At 27.5% G+C, this 18,664-nt stretch overlaps 1 protein-coding gene across 7 annotated transcripts in view; it reads left to right on the forward strand.

The window, feature by feature from the left end:
• Positions 1–7,789: 7,789 nt before the first annotated feature.
• Positions 7,790–18,664, forward strand: part of LOC122503059 (mushroom body large-type Kenyon cell-specific protein 1) — a 256,145-nt gene continuing 245,270 nt past the window's right edge. For 5 of the 7 annotated variants that reach the window (XM_043613471.1, XM_043613475.1, XM_043613478.1 and 2 more), the window contains exon 1: positions 7,790–8,711. The gene's annotated coding sequence lies outside the window, so the exon portion shown is untranslated. Of the gene's footprint in view, positions 9,165–15,546; positions 16,247–18,664 lie in introns of those variants that run through there. The other 2 variants (XM_043613472.1, XM_043613474.1) reach the window with 2 other exon arrangements.

Genomic DNA, 18,664 nt, shown 5'->3' on the forward strand with positions numbered 1-18,664 from the left:
ACAAAATAATTTGTTCAAATAAGCGATAAGTCATAATCTATTTCAAACGTGTTCGTACATATTAAATATGTATATATGTTTTAGGCAACTCCGTTATAAAATGATTTTCTTTCTCGTTGAGCAATGACTTTCCTAGATTCACGAAATTAAATGTTCAAGCATTATTTATTATTTATTTTAAAATATTGTTCAGCGCAATGGTCTTTGCTGTTACTTATAGACTCTTCCATTTTGATGTTATCGATTTTTCTTGTCGAAGCTATAACATCTTATTATTCACTCTAACACTATAATATTAATATGAATATTTACAATTTCTCTGCAGATGTTACAAAATTCAGTTAAAAAAAAAACTTAATCTGGGGGTTTTTGGGAATGAGGTTTTTCAAAATTCAAAATGGCGGATCCAATATGGCGGACGAAATTTAAAAAATGTTTGTTAAAACCGACGAAATAACAAGTATCATGCAAAAAAGATCCAATTTTTCAAAAATGTATCCACCATATTTTATAAAATATTTTTAAATTTTCAATTTAAAAATTTTTAAAAATTATTTCAAATTCGTAAAATCAGCAAACCAGAATTCGCCATTTACAATTTTTTTAAACTAACTTCTATATATATATATAGAGGACCCCAGAAATATATAAATAATAAATTTTAGGCAAATTTGTGAGTTAAATGCTTTCTTTTTTCGTGAAACAATGAGTATGACAGTAGAAGCTCATATGCTCATATTCTTCCTTAAATATATACTTTTTATGAATTGTGTAGAGGTTAACGATTTTTCTGTACACTTTTACCTATAATGTGTGAGAAGAGATTACAATGAGTTAAAATTGTTTAGAAGTCAAATTCAACATGTGCCCTTCAAAAATGTGGGTTTTTATTATGAGTTTCGTTTTATGAAATTTAACGTTTGAAGTCATTCACAATATAATTTATCAAATGACGGGTACTTTAAAATTATTTTTATAATTTTTAAAATATAATAATAAGCGGAAACATAAAGTTTAAAAGTTCTAGAGATATGCCCATATCTTATATTTGTACAAACAAAAAACTTTATTGTTACAGAAAAAAATTGCTCTTTGTTTATGTGAAACGAAATAATTTTTTTCGACTGATAAAGATATAGTTGATTAGACCTTTAAATATAAAAAGTTTTAGTGTTAGAGGAATAAATAAAAATTCCAATTAGGTCAGTTTAAATAAGCAGTAGAATTGACATCGTCAAAAAGACGTCAACTACTATTAAATATGTATATCGAGCAATCTCTCTAATCCGTGCAATTCACTTCATTGCAGAGATGTGTTATGCATATATATATGCGTACCTATATGTGTACGCCTTACGATCTGTATATTTTCAACCACATAAACAATAAAACATTACTCCTCTTTTGAAAACAGTTCTTCTATAAAATCAACTTCAGGTTGTAAACTGAGTACCTAATCATTATCTCCGAATTAAAAAAGCATATTTATTTTTGGTGGGCCAAGAAGCATATCTACAACCCATGAAGAAATATCTTAAAATGAAATGTGATATTTATTTGTCTCAGTGGGACACAAACATTGCGTCTCATATTCAGAAGTTTTAATCGCTACACTGAAAGGGGCTGTCCATAAATTACGTGACATTTTTTTTGAAAATTTGACCCCCCCCCCTCCATCCTCGTAAGATATTTTACATACATTAGCGCCATTTTTTCTATTATTCGTAAGATCTTGCTGACCCCCCTCCCCCCTAAATGTCTTACGTAATTTATGGACGGCCCCAAAGACGTTGTGTTTCAAAATTTAATATGATCACTATAGCAACAATTCGCGCGCTAAAGAGCGCGGCTAACTTCTTACTAACTTTAAAAAAAAAAAATTAGCAATTTGAAAAATAATAGAATTTAAAAATTTTCTATTGCTTCCCCATAAAGGAAGCTTTGTATTAGCAAAATTTTGGATTGTCATTTTTTGACATATTTATAAATTTTTTTTTATTATGCCTAATACTTTAGTACTTTATATATGCACAGGAACTCCCCGTATAAATGTTGTAAATAAATAAAAAAAAATTTCGACGTATTTTGAGCTCCGAAGTCCAAAAAACGAATTTTAAAAATTTGTCCCGATGTGTGTGTGTGTGTACTATCATTACATTTGCCTCAATATCTCAGAACGAGAAAGAGCTAAAGGCCTCAATTTTTTTTAAAATTGTAGGTCTCCCCGGGGGACATAAAATGAGAGTATTTTCAGCCCGATTCATGAAGTTTAACTATTTTTTTTTTGCATTTTTCATTCAGTAAAAAAACGTTTTTTGGACATAACTTAAAAAAGTGTTAGGACACTTATAAATCTTTTTCTTTAGTTTTGTAGAGTTTTTTCACACGCATCTTTTGAGCTCTAATAGAACATTTTTCGTCCATATTAACCGGAGATATTAAACTTTTAAAAATCAAAAATTTTGGAAAATAAGACTTTTTAAAAAATTTTGTTAAAAAATGTAGAAGTTTAGTTTTGTTTTGTATTTAGTTTTGTAGAGTTTTTTCAGACGCATCTTTTGAGCCCCAATTGAACATTCTTTGTCCATATTAACCGGAGATATTAAACTTTTAAAAATCTAAAATTTTTAAAAATAAGACTTTTATAAAAATTTTTTTTAAATTATGTAAAAGTAACTTCAAAAAATTATTACCAACTTGAAGAGCATTAAAAAAACGCTTCGATTGACCTATTTTTGAACCAGATTCGGACAGAAATTATGAAATTATTGGTATTTGAAAAATCAAAAATTGTGGAAAATATCATTTTTTCAACATTCTTGTTTATTAATTTATGTGTAATTATTAAACTATTATTACCATCTTATAGAATATATAAAAACACATATTTTAGACCAAGATTTAATGATTTTTAACCCTTTTATAAAAAGTTATTCTTATATTTCAATTATTATTATTTCTACACGGAGAGAGAATATATATTAAATTTTGTAAAAATATTTTCAAATTGGGGAAAAAGTGCGACAAAGCGAAATTTTGATATCAAAAAATACTAAACTTTAAAAAAACTTATATGAAATTTAGTAAAGTTATATTAGAATTTAATTAATATTCTTGATATTTGATATAATTATACTAAATTTCACATAAGTTTTTTTAAAGTTTAGTATTTTTTGATATCAAAATTTCGCTTTGTCGCACTTTTTCCCCAATTTGAAAATATTTTTACAAAATTTAATATATATTCTCTCTCCGTGTATCAGGAAGCAAAGTGTTCATGAAATGAACACCAAAATTATAAAAATGTACAACTTGGCAGCGGTTTTTTAAATTTTTCTTGAAAACACTAAAAAAAATTCAATTTTGGAGAAATTACAAATAATTACAGAAATTCAATTATTTTCAAAAAAAAAAAATAAAATTCTTCTTATAAAATTCAACTATGTTTAAAATTTGAAAAAAATTCTCGTAAAAATCTCAATTATCTTTATAAATAAAATTTTAATAAAATTTCCCAAAACGAATTCAATTATTTAAAAAAATTTTAATAAAATTGTATGTAAACATTTAATTATTTTCATAAATATATAAAAATTTTACAGAAATTCAATTATTTTTATAAATAATACATTTTTTCAGGAATTCAATTATTATTTTCATAAAAAATAATTTAACATTCTAGAATATAATAATTGAATTAAAATGATGAAAATAATTTTGATGAAATTACAGTAACTATATGTTTATAAAATAAAAGAATGATTTTATCTCTCGGTCATCTTTTGATTATTATAAAACATGAAGAAATCGATCACTCCGAGTCTTCGACTCGGAGCAATCAATATCTTCATGTTTTATAACAATACTTTTATAAGTTGTTTAATTTAAAAAAGGTTTGAATTTTGAATTTTTGAATGTCTTAATTCCTGTGGAAAATCCTGTTCCAAAAATAAGATTAAAAATAAGAATTGTGCAAATATTTTTCTTCTTTTTCTAAAAAAAAATAATAATTTTGTTAAAAAAATTGTGATTCATTAACAAAAATAATGCAAAATAAATAAATTTTCTATTTCTTAATCACAGTTGTTTAACAATTTTCTAATTTTGCTAAGAAGTAATGAAAAAAAATCTGCATAATTTCAATTTGACAAAATATAATATTTAACAAAATTTTAGTGTTTTAATGAAAAGAAGTGAAAAAAATTCTGATAATTTCTATTTATCATTACAATTTTGAGTTTATTATAAAATAAAAATAATTGAAGGGTGGCATGATAAAAGGGGTCAAGCAATAATTTTTCGAATTAGAGATTTTTTTATAAAAAAAATCAGATAAATTTATTTACACAGTTCTGTAAAAGGATTTTCTTGTAAATTGTTTTTAAAGTCGTTTTTAATAAAAATAAGAATAAAAAAATAGCCTAAACTTTTACTTACAATGCAATTCAGTTGAAAAACAAAAGAAATGAATATTATTATGAATAGGTTAATATGGTTAAAAATATTGCTTTCTTTTTGATATCATTAAACATATATTAAATTTCGCTGAAAAATTGTGTCATCTATTTAGAAATAGTTTTATTCTTTATCTAATTTTCAACAATTTAAATATTATATTCTTTTTTTAATTTTTAAATATTCCTGTTTGTAGTTTGCATTTGAAAATTTCTTTACTGTTTATTTTCAAAAGTTAACATTTAATTAACAATTTTCTTGAAAACAAACAACTTTTTTAAAGCAAACTATTTTGCATTTAATTCATCAATTCAATATTACAAAACTAATTTTTCAGTTTTTCTTTAAACTGCATATTTTTTTAACCATTAATTTTATAACAAAATGTGCGCATTTGACGCAACCCCAAAATCCCGTGCAGAAAATGCCCCACTTTGCCTATTTAAAACAGGGTTCTGGTCGGGGCCTGGACAGTTTTCCCTATTAAATTTTTTTTTTTAATAAAGTTTTTAGAATTCCTTTTTGTTGTAGAAGGTATTATCAATGAAAGGCAATCATTATTTTAGTTATTTAATAATTTTTTTATTTTAGGGGTTTGACTAGAATTCCTGGCCAAAACCCCAAGTGAGGTGTTCACTAGATATTAAGTAGGGCTCTGATCAGGGCCTCGACAGTTTTCCTTGTTTAAATAAAGTGTAAAAAAATTAAATCTCTAAAATTACTTTTAATAAAAAATAATTAACAATTGAAGAATACAATTAAAGAGAGTAATTATACTATCGTTTTAATAATTTTTTTATTTTGTGGGTTTGACCAGAATTTCTGGCCAAACCCCAAGTGAGGTGTTCACTAGATATTAAATAGGGTTCTGATCAGGGCCTCGACAGTTTTCCTCGTTTGAATAAAGTGTAAATGAATTAAGTTTTTTAAATTAGTTCCCATAATAAAATTATAAACAATTGAAGAAATTAATTAAACGGAGTAATTATACTACATTTTTAAGAATTTTTTTATCTTATGGGTTTGACCAGAAATTCTGGCCAAAACCCTAAGTGGGGTGTTCACTAGATATTAAATATGGCTCTGATCAGGGCCTCGACAGTTTTCCTCGTTTTAAAAGCATGTAAATAAATTTAATTTTTTAAAATTAACTTTTTTAAAACAGTTATTTAAGTTAAAAAAGCGTGTTCTTTTAAAACACTTAACAAAATAATTATGGTAATATATTTAAAAAACGAAAATACATATAATTTTTTTTCCTTTAAGTATAATATTATAATAAAGTTTATTTATTAATAATAACAACTAAATTATAAACAACGAATAATAATAGTTATTAAATAATTAATTATTATACATTTATTTAAAAATAAAAATTATGAATTTAAAAAATAATAATTAATAAACAATTATTAACAAATTATACTTAATGAATTTTAATAATTATTAATTTATAGGATGAATTTATCATTTGGTTTGTATGTATATTATATTATTTTAATAATAATAATTATTTTTTATTATATTAGCTTAAAGTGAGAAAATGATTCAGAGAGATTGTTAAATTTAACACCTTCAATATTTAATAACTATTTTGAATAAAATATTTATTAAATAAATATTAATTATTACTTATACATTTAAAAACAAAAATTATAACCTTTATTAATATTATAAAATTAAGGAGGCAGAAAGGAGCGACAACCTCAAAAAGAAAAATGAATTAATCATAAAACCAAAAATTATATTTTTCAAAAATTTTTAAGTTTTTCTATTCTTGAAATTATATTATTTTTATCATTTTCACTTTTAAATTAGTCAAAATGACTATAATACCTCATTATGTTATGTATAAATATGTTGTGTTCATTATGTTTCTAATATAATAATATTTTTAATTACAGTAATTTTATTGTAATTTCTTTTGAATAAAATTAACCTCACAAAATAGGGCAATTTTAAGAAAAACTGACGAGGCCCTGACCAGTTTTTTCCTAAGTAGGGCATTGGTCGGGAACAGCGTCACACACTAGTCGGGCACTGGTCAGTTGCTCTACCCAGAGCCACACCAGAGATCGGGAAAACTGTCCAGTACCCTATCAGGCCCACATTTTAATTTCTGCACGGGATGGTCCACTTTTACTTATTGTTCTCACTAATATGTAGGTTTGTCTTTATAAATTATATTTCTACTGGTAAAGCGAAATAATATCTCCAAACAGTTTTTTTTAGATTTTTCTTAAATGATCAGGAAAATTTTTAAATGTATTATTTTCGTTTCCTGTAAAATCATGAAATTGTTGCTTGACCCTTTTTGCCATGCACTGAGAAAACTGGATATTAAAAATCTTAATATACTAGATATTAGGAAAAGATGCTAATGTTATGGTTTAATAAAGTATTATCTGTAAATGTGAGGTTATGTTTGAACAAGTCTTTTTCCAATATCTTAGATATTAAATTTGAACATCTAAGATGTTTACATATTTCACTGTCACAGATATACGAAGATTATTATAGTTAATTTCAAACAGGGGAAAACGAAGTGTTTATATGTTACTTAATCGTATGAACGTATCAACTAATTAATATGGTTCATACTAAAGATTGGTACGGACCATACTAATTTTTTGATTTATTATGTCAAAAGCTGAGACGTTCTGAGGATTAAATAACCTAAAACATATAATTTTAATTTTGCAGTGTAAACAGGCGAAAAATGGAAAACCATCGAGTAAAAAGTCGCGCCCAAGCTAATTCAAACAGTATACGCATGCATTGATGAGACGAGTGTATATGGATTGATTTGAAAGCGTAAATACTGTTTGGAGCAGTTGCACACATTGAACTGTAAAACACTAACTTTTCGCTTCTTCTAAATAGTTTTGTCGACTTGTAGAATTATCGCTACATTCTGTACCTATATGTTATACAGTGAGTAAAGAAAGTACCCTTCAGACATGTCATCAATTTTAAAAAAATGAAATTAGTAAATATCTAAAATCTATCGCAAATTTGATATTATTTCAATCCGTAATGCCAAAAGGAGTTTTTTTCAGTAAATCCGTCAACAATGCACGTTGAAGTTACAAACACACTGCCATCAACAGAATGAAATATGCTCCTTCAATACGCATATACACACATGAAGAAATGTCGAAAAAGCACGCGCGATTCTGTGTTAGTGTGGCGTGCTTTGGCGCGTCACGTATGCGAGAGTTTGCCTTGCCTATATCCCTGTTGAGGTGCACCAGCGTCGCGACGGTGCTTATGGTGGTGGTAACCTTTGAATGGTGGAGGGGGGTCGTGTTCGGATGGCGGCGCTTCTAGCGCGCAAGCCGAACTGGCGGACGCGGATGCAGTTACGGGAGCGCAGCGCGACCCAACGCAAGTCGTAAACGTATTTCCAGCCGGAGTAACTGGCAGCGAGGCTGGCTGGCTGGCTAGCAAGTCTCTCTCCCTCCGAGTTGTGTGCGATAAGTGTAGTGTGCGAAACAAAAGGAAAAAAAATACAAATTTTAACATCCAAGATATAAACCAGGCGATTGGAACACAGCGTAAATTTTCAAGGGTACCTGCCTTCTTTATATGATGGAAGGGCAAATGTTAACAAATAGTGCAAAAAACTGATCGCTAAAGAAGTCAGTAGTGGACGGGAATAAGTGAAGTGACAAAAAAAAAGAAGTTTTTATTGCAAGTGGAATAACCATTTTTAATACCCTGTGTGCTCATACTGCCTCTCGGTCCTGTATAGTTGTTCCGAGTACTATCAATTCCAATCTTTTTATATCAGTGACCGGTTAACACTTGCCGGCATCACGACACTGACATAACTCATTGTTGTTAGTGATGATAATTGATGGTCATTTTCTTACAGGGGAAACATTATTGTGAAAGTGAAGAAAAGAGGAGGTGCTGGAGAACGGTATTGGTAGCATTGGTCTCTGCGCGGTTCTCCAGATTTTCGTATTAATCACATAGTGACCTTGGGGCATGCATTCGTGATAGAGGGCGTGTGTTTGTTTTCACTTTGTTTTTTTCTTCTTTTTTGTGTGTGACTAAATGAAGCTCCTTAGCTTCATTTAAAAAAAAATGTGTAAAGTGGAGCAAAATTTTACAGTGCAAGATGTATTGAAAAAATAAAGAAAAAGAGTGTGAAGAAATTATCAGAAGTCACAATAATCATCACATTGTTTGAAAAATCAAATTTTGCCGACAGGAACGTTCCTTGGGATTCTCGAGCGACGGTGACGACAGTGAGTAGTCAATGTTCCTTTCCAGCAATTACATACCTAGAGAATCGCCTTGCTAGAAGAGAAGGAACGGAAGAAAAGGAGAGAACGAAAGGCGAAAGATGGAGAGGGAGAGCTCGATGTATGCGTGCACATGCAACTGTGTATTGGTGAAATTGGATGTGTGAGTGCATGTGCGTGTGTAAGTTTTTCGTTTAAGTGTGTGTGTGTCTGATGGCATAGGTGCGCGGGAGAGAAGAAGTAAGGACAACGAGCCAAGCCCACAACTGCCTTTCGACGCACACTCAAAATGGCTAAAAAAATCCAACATCAAATCCGATCAACTATAGCTCTTATAGTTTTTTAAACTAGTTGACAAGTTCCCCCCCAAAAAAAACAGGAATACTTTTCCACGTGTGTAGTCCGTTGAAAATGCTGACAATAAATTTATGCTGTTTTCTTCTTCATTACCGTAAGGTGAAAACTGTTTTCTATTCTCACATTTCTGGAAAATTTTTAGATAATAATAGCAAATTAATCTAAAAATCCTAACGAAGATCATGAAAAAATCGTATCATATTCAAAAATCATGCAAAACTCAATTCAAATTTTAAATGCAACAGATTTCATGTGATTGCAAATTTTTAGATTGTGAATTAAAAAAAATTATTCGTGAATATTTCTTTAAGCATATATATAGAAACTCGGAAATCAAAAACTAAATTCAACAGTAGTTTTAACCAAATATTGTGAATTTATATCATATTTCATAAATATTTAAAGTTAATAAAGAAAAGATAAGAATATTAATATTGTAAGTGAAAATTTTACCGAACATGATAGTAAAAGTTAATTGGAGGAATAATAAAAATCGTAGTAAACGTCATACTTTAAACTCATGGAAATTGTTTTTATTTCAACTAAAATCACATTGTATTAAACAAAGAATGACAATATTTTTTTTTTATTTTATAATAAATGAATTGTCATTCATAAAACTTAAATGTCCAGAGTAGAAACTTTTCTTTATTAAATGTTTATTAAAATAAGATATTCATTCAAATGCGATAATTATTTGAAAAATTTAAAAAAATGGATATATATATATATATATATATATATATATAAATAAGTGATCAACAGTTAAGGTGCGGTCAATAATATAATATGGAATATGATTTAATTAATAGAGGTCTTTCAATTATTTAATACTTTGAGATTTAATTATTATTTTGAAGAATCAATTTTTCGAAGTACATAATTATACTATTGTTTTATTTAGTTTCAACTTTATTTTAAATATCAACGAATTCATGTGTTATTTATTGTTTACTTACCAATTAAATTACTCTTTATCAATGCAATTATTTAAAAAAATAAATTTTTATTATATGTTGAAATTTAAATTGACATTTTTTTTGTTCAGGATTAAGGTGCTTATCTATAGTTTCTATATATATGCTTAAATGATAATATTTATTTATCCCTCTTTATACACGAAATTCATCGTAATTTCTTTCAAATCTAAACTCTCAGCATTATTCATGTTTCTTAAAATATTTTTGACATGCACTACCAGCGACGTTGGAAAAGTAAAAAAAAAACAGATTATGTTATACGACATTTACGAGAATTAAAGTTTATTTCCTTATCGGCTACTGCATATTTATAAAATCTACATTCTAAAGTGTCAATGAATGGTTTCAAAGGTTTTAGAAAATACTGCTAATAAAAGTCTGCGACTTTAAATTTAAAATGCACTAAGCAATGTTGATTACGCACTTTATCAGACGACCTCCAATTTCAAAATGTCGAAAACCTACTTTCTGTTAATGTAAACGAAATTATATTTTTCCTACATTTCAGTTTTATTATCATTTTACTTTAAAATTTTCAAAAAATGGTTTTTTTTCAATTAACATGTATAACAAAAGTTTTTTAATTCACTTTTGGTTTAATTTTAAAAGCGCAAAGTTTATTTAGCAGTATTTTTATTAAATAAAACTTATTAAGAACCATTTGAGCGTGAAATTGAGTTAAATTTGGAGAAAAATCCTCTTTTCTTTGGTTTCTTCTTTTCTAAATTGTGCGACCATAGATCAGTAATTCAGATTTTGCAATTTATTTCCCCGACACGGCGTGGTTTGAAACTGTTCCAGCGTCATTTTCTTATCGGTGTTTTGTCTACTACATTTTGCGCTCTCCTTCCGTCTTTCAACTCTTTACTTCCTTCCTTTTATTCGAACTGTTGAATCAGTTATGTTCTCCGTGAGGTATATTCACCGAGCATTTTTTTCGAATTTTTGCTGTCTCATAGAATGCTTCATAGTAATGTCGTTCTCCAAATTTCATATAATCTATTACTTTACCAAATTTGGAATGTTCGCATAATATAGAATTCAATATGGGGAACAATCATTCGGATGTGTTTTGACGAATTGTCCTAAAATTTTTTAAGGTATCTACAGTCACCAATATTTAAATTTTAAAATCAAAATCTTTTTATAGTTTTTTATTTCTTTTCTTTTTTTTGATAATTTTGGTAATTAATTGGTTGATATTCTTTATGATATTTTGTATGGTGCTTTTACCAAATTTTTTCCTGCTTTTAGAGATATGTAATTCACTATTTTTAAGTTCAGCCAGTTATGTTTCATTTTTGATAATATTTAGTAATTTTGCTTAGTGCAATAAAATTAGTATTAAGACTACTTTGTACGAAAGGGCATAGTCCCGTTTACTACTTAAATAAATAAATAAATAATCGCTTGTCATTAACTGTAGAGCATCCAGTTATCGTTTAGATGCATTCAAAATCGGTGTTGGGCAACCCAACAATTAAATTTTAAAAAAATTTCTTTTGAAGACACAATAGGTACAAGTTTATTTCTATTTTATTTAGAGTTTAGAGTTTTTTCTTCTTCTAGAGTTTTCACATAAATTATTAGCTTAATGTATTAATAATTTGAAAATTTACATTTTACTCCTTAAAATTCAACTTTTTTAAAAACAATTTTTATTCTTGGATTTTTTAACCGGTCTAAAAATATTAACAATAGTTAATTTTCGTTCAAGTTATTTATATTTATTTTCAAGTATATATCTCAAAAAATTCTGATGGCAGTCGATGCAGTCATTTTTTTTGTAATTATACTTGATTAAAGAAGTAATAAAAGCATCATATTGATCCAGAGTGTACTCTGTGATCAAAAAAATAAGTGTGCTCTTGCAGAATTGAGAAAATCAATCAATTTATTATCAAAAGATATTGAAATTATTATAAGCATTAGTTTTTTAATCTTGATGTTTCTTTAAATTTAAATCCTTTTCCATGAGGAAGCAAAATGATTATAAAAATATATATATATATATATATATATATATATATATATATATATATATACTTTTACACAGCAGAAACCCTATCTTGTTTTTCTCTTAAACACGTTTAAAATTTTGTCAATGTTAATAATACTGTTCTAATAGGACATATAGAAAAGTTTTGAAAGATTCGTGATATTTCGAAAAAAAATTTAAATTACATGTGTTAATTATTTTTTATACAACAAAAATTATTTTAAATAATAAAGCAAATTAGTGATTTCGAACATTAAATTTTATGACTGATGCATATATTGTACGAATTGTCGGCTGCTATAGCATACAATAATAATACAAAGTGAAGATATTATTTAATTTCTTATAATAAAATTTAGGATAGAAGAATATGGTTTCCTTCACTTCACAATTAGAATAAGTTGTTTTACAAAGAATGATTATGACTACATAAAATGAAACTTCTTCTACTTCATACTATTCTTCTAATAAAAATATGTTATTATTATTTAGGATAGTTTTTGTAGACATTTCACATTTTTTCGGTACATCAGTAAGTTCATTTATTATTAATATTTTCTATGATTGTATTAAGTACAACTTAGGGAAAAGAAACGCATCGTTCGTACAGAGGACCACATGACCACAAGGGTGCATTTTTAGTTTTAATGCATATGCCGTTGTGTTATGAAAGTTGATCAAACGTTTAACATTTAAACATCTATAGGCTGAAATTCAAAACAGAAAAATGTGAGCTTAAAATGATCCCTGTACGATACTCCGATAAGCAGCAAAAATATATTTTTCATAACACATGCAGTGAAAAACGTAGCTTTCTATTGGTGAAATTAATTTATAAAGCGTCACATTTCCAAAGATTGAAAATAGTCCCACTCTGTTCAACCAATAAGAATTTAAAGTTTCATTGTCGCACAGTTGTCCACTAATAGGAATACACATACTCAGTACTGACCGTCGTTACCTGATCAGTACTGGGAATATACTGACTTCAAAACCGAATCAATACTATGTCGGAGTTAAAAAAGTGTTAAAATCAGTACTGGCAGAAAACTGTAGGTAACACACTCAATCAATACTGCGAAGAAGTTAGAAAAATAAAAAAAAATTGTTATCATGGTATTAAAAATTAAACCGACCACTATTAATAACAATATCGTTAAATTTATTAACTAAAGTGAGAGAAAAATATGTTACTGGGTAACATAATGATGGTACGGGATACCTTTTTTGTTGCTACAAATACAGACAAGAATCCAGATTGTACTGAGTAACATCTAGATTGTACAGAGTAACATCTTTGATTGTAGTGAGTAACATAACCATATTTTTATAACATCTTTATTGGTACTCAGTAACATAATGATTATACCGGGTAACATCTACTTCTAACCATCAAAACCTTACCATCCATTTCTCTCAGTGTATTGAAATATTTTCCAAGATTTTTAAAAACATCATTCATCAACAGTAACATCCAATATTTCAGTAATTTATTATTAATTATTGATTATTATTAATTATTAATTAATAAGTATATCATAATAATATAATAATGGGGTTATCCACATATTACGTCAGCTCCAAGGGGGGTCCAGGAAAATGGGACATGGGGGGTATCACGCATTTGTGATGTCACATGTTTTACAAATTAAAAAAGATATTTTTTAGTAGGTACTTAAATGTATTTATTTAATTTGCTAATAAATAATAATTATAATAAACTTATATTGTTTGAATACGATGAATTTGCAATTTGCAAATAATTTAGAGTAAGAGAAATTATTTATATAAAATTTAAAGAAAATACTGAATATGTGTGAATGATTTTGGTCTATAATTAAAGAATAGAATTTGTACTTCATATTGTACAACTGTAAAATCCTTTAAAAAATTGTTCTTCAATTGAAGTTCGCTTGAACTCCAGACTTTGAAATCGCATTTTTTACAAAAAATCTCTAATTATATTTAACTCTAACTATACTTTCATATTTACATTATTAAATTGGTTATATCTTAAGATGTTTGTGTCTAAATTTATTGAAATAAAAAATATGGTTTTTTTGTCAGAAAACAAGTAGCATTCTCGTGCAGAAATTAAAATGTGGGCCTGATAGGGTACTGGACAGTTTTCCCGATCTCTGGTGTGGCTCTGGGTAGAGAAACTGACCAGCGCCCGACTAGTGTGTGATGCTGTTCCCGACCAATGCCCTACTTAGGGAAAAACTGGTCAGGGCCTCGTCAGTTTTTCTTAAAATTGCCCTATATGTGAGGTTAATTTTATTCAATAGAAATTACAATAAAACTACTGTAATTAAAAATATTATTATATTAGAAACATAATGAACATATTCATTATATATACAACATATTTATACATAACATAATGAGGTATTATAGTCATTTTGACTAATTTAAAAGTGAAAATGATAAAAATAATATAATTTCAAGAATAGAAAAACTTAAAAATTTTTGAAAAATATCATTTTTGGTTTTATGATTAATTCATTTTTTTTGGAGGTTGTCGCTCCTTTCTGCCTTCTTAATTTTATAATATTAATAAAGGTTATAATTTTTGTTTTTAAATGTATAAGTAATAATTAATATTTATTTAATAAATATTTTATTCAAAATAGTTATTAAATATTGAAGGTGTTAAATTTAACAATCTCTCTGAATCATTTTCTCACTTTAAGCTAATATAATATAAAATAATAATTATTATTAAAATAATATAATATATATACAAAACAAATGATAAATTCATCCTATAAATTAATAATTATTAAAATTCATTAAGTATAATTTGTTAATAATTGTTTATTAATTATTATTTTTTAAATTAATAATTTTTATTTTTAAATAAATGTATAATAATTAATTATTTAATAACTATTATTATTCGTTATTTATAATTTAGTTGTTATTATTAATAAATAAACTTTATTATAATATTGTACTTAAAGAAAAAAAAATTATATGTATTTTCATTTTTTAAATATATTACCATAATTATTTTATAAAGTGTTTTAAAAGAACACGCTTTTTTAACTTAAATAACTGTTTTAAAAAAGTTAATTTTAAAAAATTAAATTTATTTACATGCTTTTAAAACGAGGAAAACTGTCGAGGCCCTGATCAGAGCCCTATTTCATATGTAGTGAACACCGCATTTAGAGTTTTGGCCAGAATTTCTGGTCAAACCCATAAGATAAAAAAATTCTTAAAAATGAAGTATAATTACTCCGTTTAATTAATTTCTTCAATTGTTTATAATTTTATTATGGGAACTAATTTAAAAAACTTAATTCATTTATACTTTATTCAAACGAGGAAAACTGTCGAGGACCTGATCAGAGCCCTATTTAATATCTAGTGAACACCTCACTTGGGGTTTTGGCCAGAAATTCTGGTCAAACCCACAAAATAAAAAAATTATTAAAACAATAGTATAATTATTCCCTTTAATTGTATTCTTCAATTGTTCATTATTTTTTATTAAAACTAATTTTAGAGATTTAATTTTTTTACACTTTATTTAAGCAAGGAAAACTGTCGAGGCCCTGATCAGTACCCTATCTAAAATCCCTATCTAACACCCTACCTGGGGTTCTGGCTAGGAATTCTAGTCAAACCCATAAAATAAAAAAATTATTAAATAACTTAAATAATGATTGCCTTTCATTGTTAATAGCTTCTACAACAAAAAGGAATTCTAAAAACTTTATTAAAAAAAAAAAATTTTAATAGGGAAAACTGTCGAGGCCCCGACCAGAACCCTGTTTTAAATAGGGCAAAGTGGGGCATTTTCTGCACGGGTCTATTTACTCCTATTGAAAATAAGTTTAAATAAGTTGTTTATTTCATGACCAATTAGCTACCTCAATATAATAAACAAAGAATCAATTAAAGTTTCAATAAAGAAAAAAGTTATTTTTGAAAATCCTTGTGTCTGATTTTAGATATTCATGACCGTAATATTAATACCTACATCTACAAAATTTTAGCAAAATCCGTCAAAACGTAAAAGAGAAAATTTGTCAACAAGAATCGCTGATACACACACACGGTTTAAAAATTGAAATTAAAATTTCTTTAAAATTTCTTCCACGTGTTATTGTTCCTTATGGTCTGACAAAACTATTATACCAATTAGTTTTACAATAAAAATTTCTTATTCGTTAAACAAATTTGTAAATAAACAAGTAAGAATACGACAGTATACACTGCAAAAATAAGTGTCTTATTTGATATCTTAAAATAAGATGTAAGATGGAAAAATGGTATCTTACATCTTAAAATAAGATGTTTTCTAAAGTATCTTACTGATTTTTATGATGTTTTATACGTCTTAGATATTTCTTCTATCTTAAAAAAGTAAGATACTTCTGTAAGTTTTTTAAAGTATCTTAAATTAAGATGTTTCTGTCTCAATAAGATGTTTAGCGATAAGATACTTGTGAATTGTAAGATGCGAAAAAAATTTAAGTTACTAAAAACTAAGATGCATAAAATGTCTTACATATAAGCCCATAGTTAACCTCAAAACTTTTTTCCCAAAAAATATGATGAAAATGTGTACAAAGATACTTTAAACATCTTAAATAAGATACTTCTTTTCGCAGTGTAGTCGGACACCTAAAGCAATCTTTTTAATTAACACTGCTTAAAAAGTGCAATTCATATTTTTTTCCAAATTCTTTCAGGTGATATTGCTCCTTACAATCACACAAAACTATTAAACCAATAATGTTTATGAAAAAAAATTTTTTATATGTTAAAAAAATTAGTAAATCATTTTCCACTTTTTTGCTAATTCAGAAAGAATTTGAGACCCTCCTTCACATAGTAAAAACCAGAAAGTTATAAGTGTTCAAATGTTTACTAAAAGTAAGAAGAAAGAATAGTAGGGGAGGGTGGTCCCATACCGACCTCCTAAATTGCAAAGGCTAAAATATGCCAAAAATGTGTTTCTTTGTTTTAGTCAAATTTTTTTTATAGTAAAAGAATTATTTTTCTTTGTTTTCTGACGGTTACGGAGGTTCTGATTGTCATTAATAAGAGATAGATCTAAAGAAAAAACAAATTTACGTTTTCAACTTTCTCAAAATAGGTGGTATCAAATTCTGATAGTAATTTAAAGTAAAAATGTTAAATTATTTTGACTTCATTCAAATAAATTTTAGGCCCTGTTTCTGAACATAGGGGAGCGTGGGGTAATGGGAGCTTGGGGGTAATGGGAGCTTTTAAATTTCACGTGTACTTAAAAGCCTTCAAATTCGCTGCAATGTCTAGAAAATCTTCTACAACCTTTGTTTATATCATTCCAAAACAAATGATCACATTCTTGACAAATTTTTAGTAAAGACAAGGGAAAATGTATTTTTTGAGTTTTCGTTGTAAAACCCGAGTCGAAATTTAAGCCCTACTTTCACCCTGAATTTTCAGGGTCTATTGAGTGTTAGGAGTAGTAAAGTAGGGTCTAATTCTAATACAATTAGACCCTACTTTGACTCCCAAAATAGGCGGAAATTTGCCAATCTTCCATTTGGAGAAGCAAAGGAGGGTCTACTTCTAAGAAACCTATACCGCACTTTTAAACCTCGTAGACCCTACTTTCATACTCCTAGACCCTACATTCTAAAAGAAAATTTAGAATTATTTTTTAATGCATTACTTGAAACACTGCAAATGCAAAAAGTACTCCAAATTCATAAATACTGATGTGTTTTATAGCGTCTATATACACTTCGTGTATATAGACGCTATAAAACACATAAAATTCCACTTTTACTCATCCCTAGTGCTTCAATTGAATCTGAGCAAATCTTCAAATTTTTCTTTTTCTAATTGTAGGGTCTAGGAGTATGAAAGTAGGGTCTACGATGTTTAAAAGTACGGTATAGGTTTCTTAGAAGTAGACCCTCCTTTGCTTCTCCAAATGGAAGATTGGCAAATTTCAGCCTATTTTGGGAGTCAAAGGAGGGTCTAGTTTTTAAAAATTGTATTGAAATCAGACCCTACTTTACGACTGCTAAACCTGAATAAGCCCTACATTTTCAGAGGCTAAGTAGGGTCTAAATTTCGACTCGGGAATGCAAAATATTTCTAAACATCACCATAAGTAGTTAGCTCCCCTAAAAGTAAATAAATGAATCATTGGTAACTTTACTCTGAGATTATTTATGTCCATAAGTTATGTTAAGACTTAGTTCAACTTGAATTAATATTACTACGACCTTATTTAAATAAATTTTAAGGCCTTTTTTAAAATGATAATAAATAAATTGTTAAACAGTGTCTAAATTTCCAATGTAGTAGCAGTAATGGTTTGACCTGTTTTAATTTTCGCCTCATTCACTGAAAGAATTTTGGGGAGGCTCCAGGCTTTACATGAGTGCCGCTAGAGCTCGCTACCTCAAGCTCGCAGTTAACCTCAAAAAGGCGAGAATCTACTCCCGAAAGGTAAGCAGCAACTCCTCAGGGGCAGCTGCTCACCTTTCAGGAGTAGATGCTCGCTTTTTTGAGGTGAACTGCGAGACCTGCGCAAGGGGCACTAATTTCGGACATGAAAAGCCAGCAGCCTGCCTAAAATTCTTTCAGTGTTTCTAATAAAATATATA

The sequence above is a fragment of the Leptopilina heterotoma genome, unplaced genomic scaffold (genome assembly GCF_015476425.1).
Source record: "Leptopilina heterotoma isolate Lh14 unplaced genomic scaffold, ASM1547642v1 Lhet_242, whole genome shotgun sequence".
Classification (NCBI taxonomy): Eukaryota; Metazoa; Arthropoda; class Insecta; order Hymenoptera; family Figitidae; genus Leptopilina; species Leptopilina heterotoma.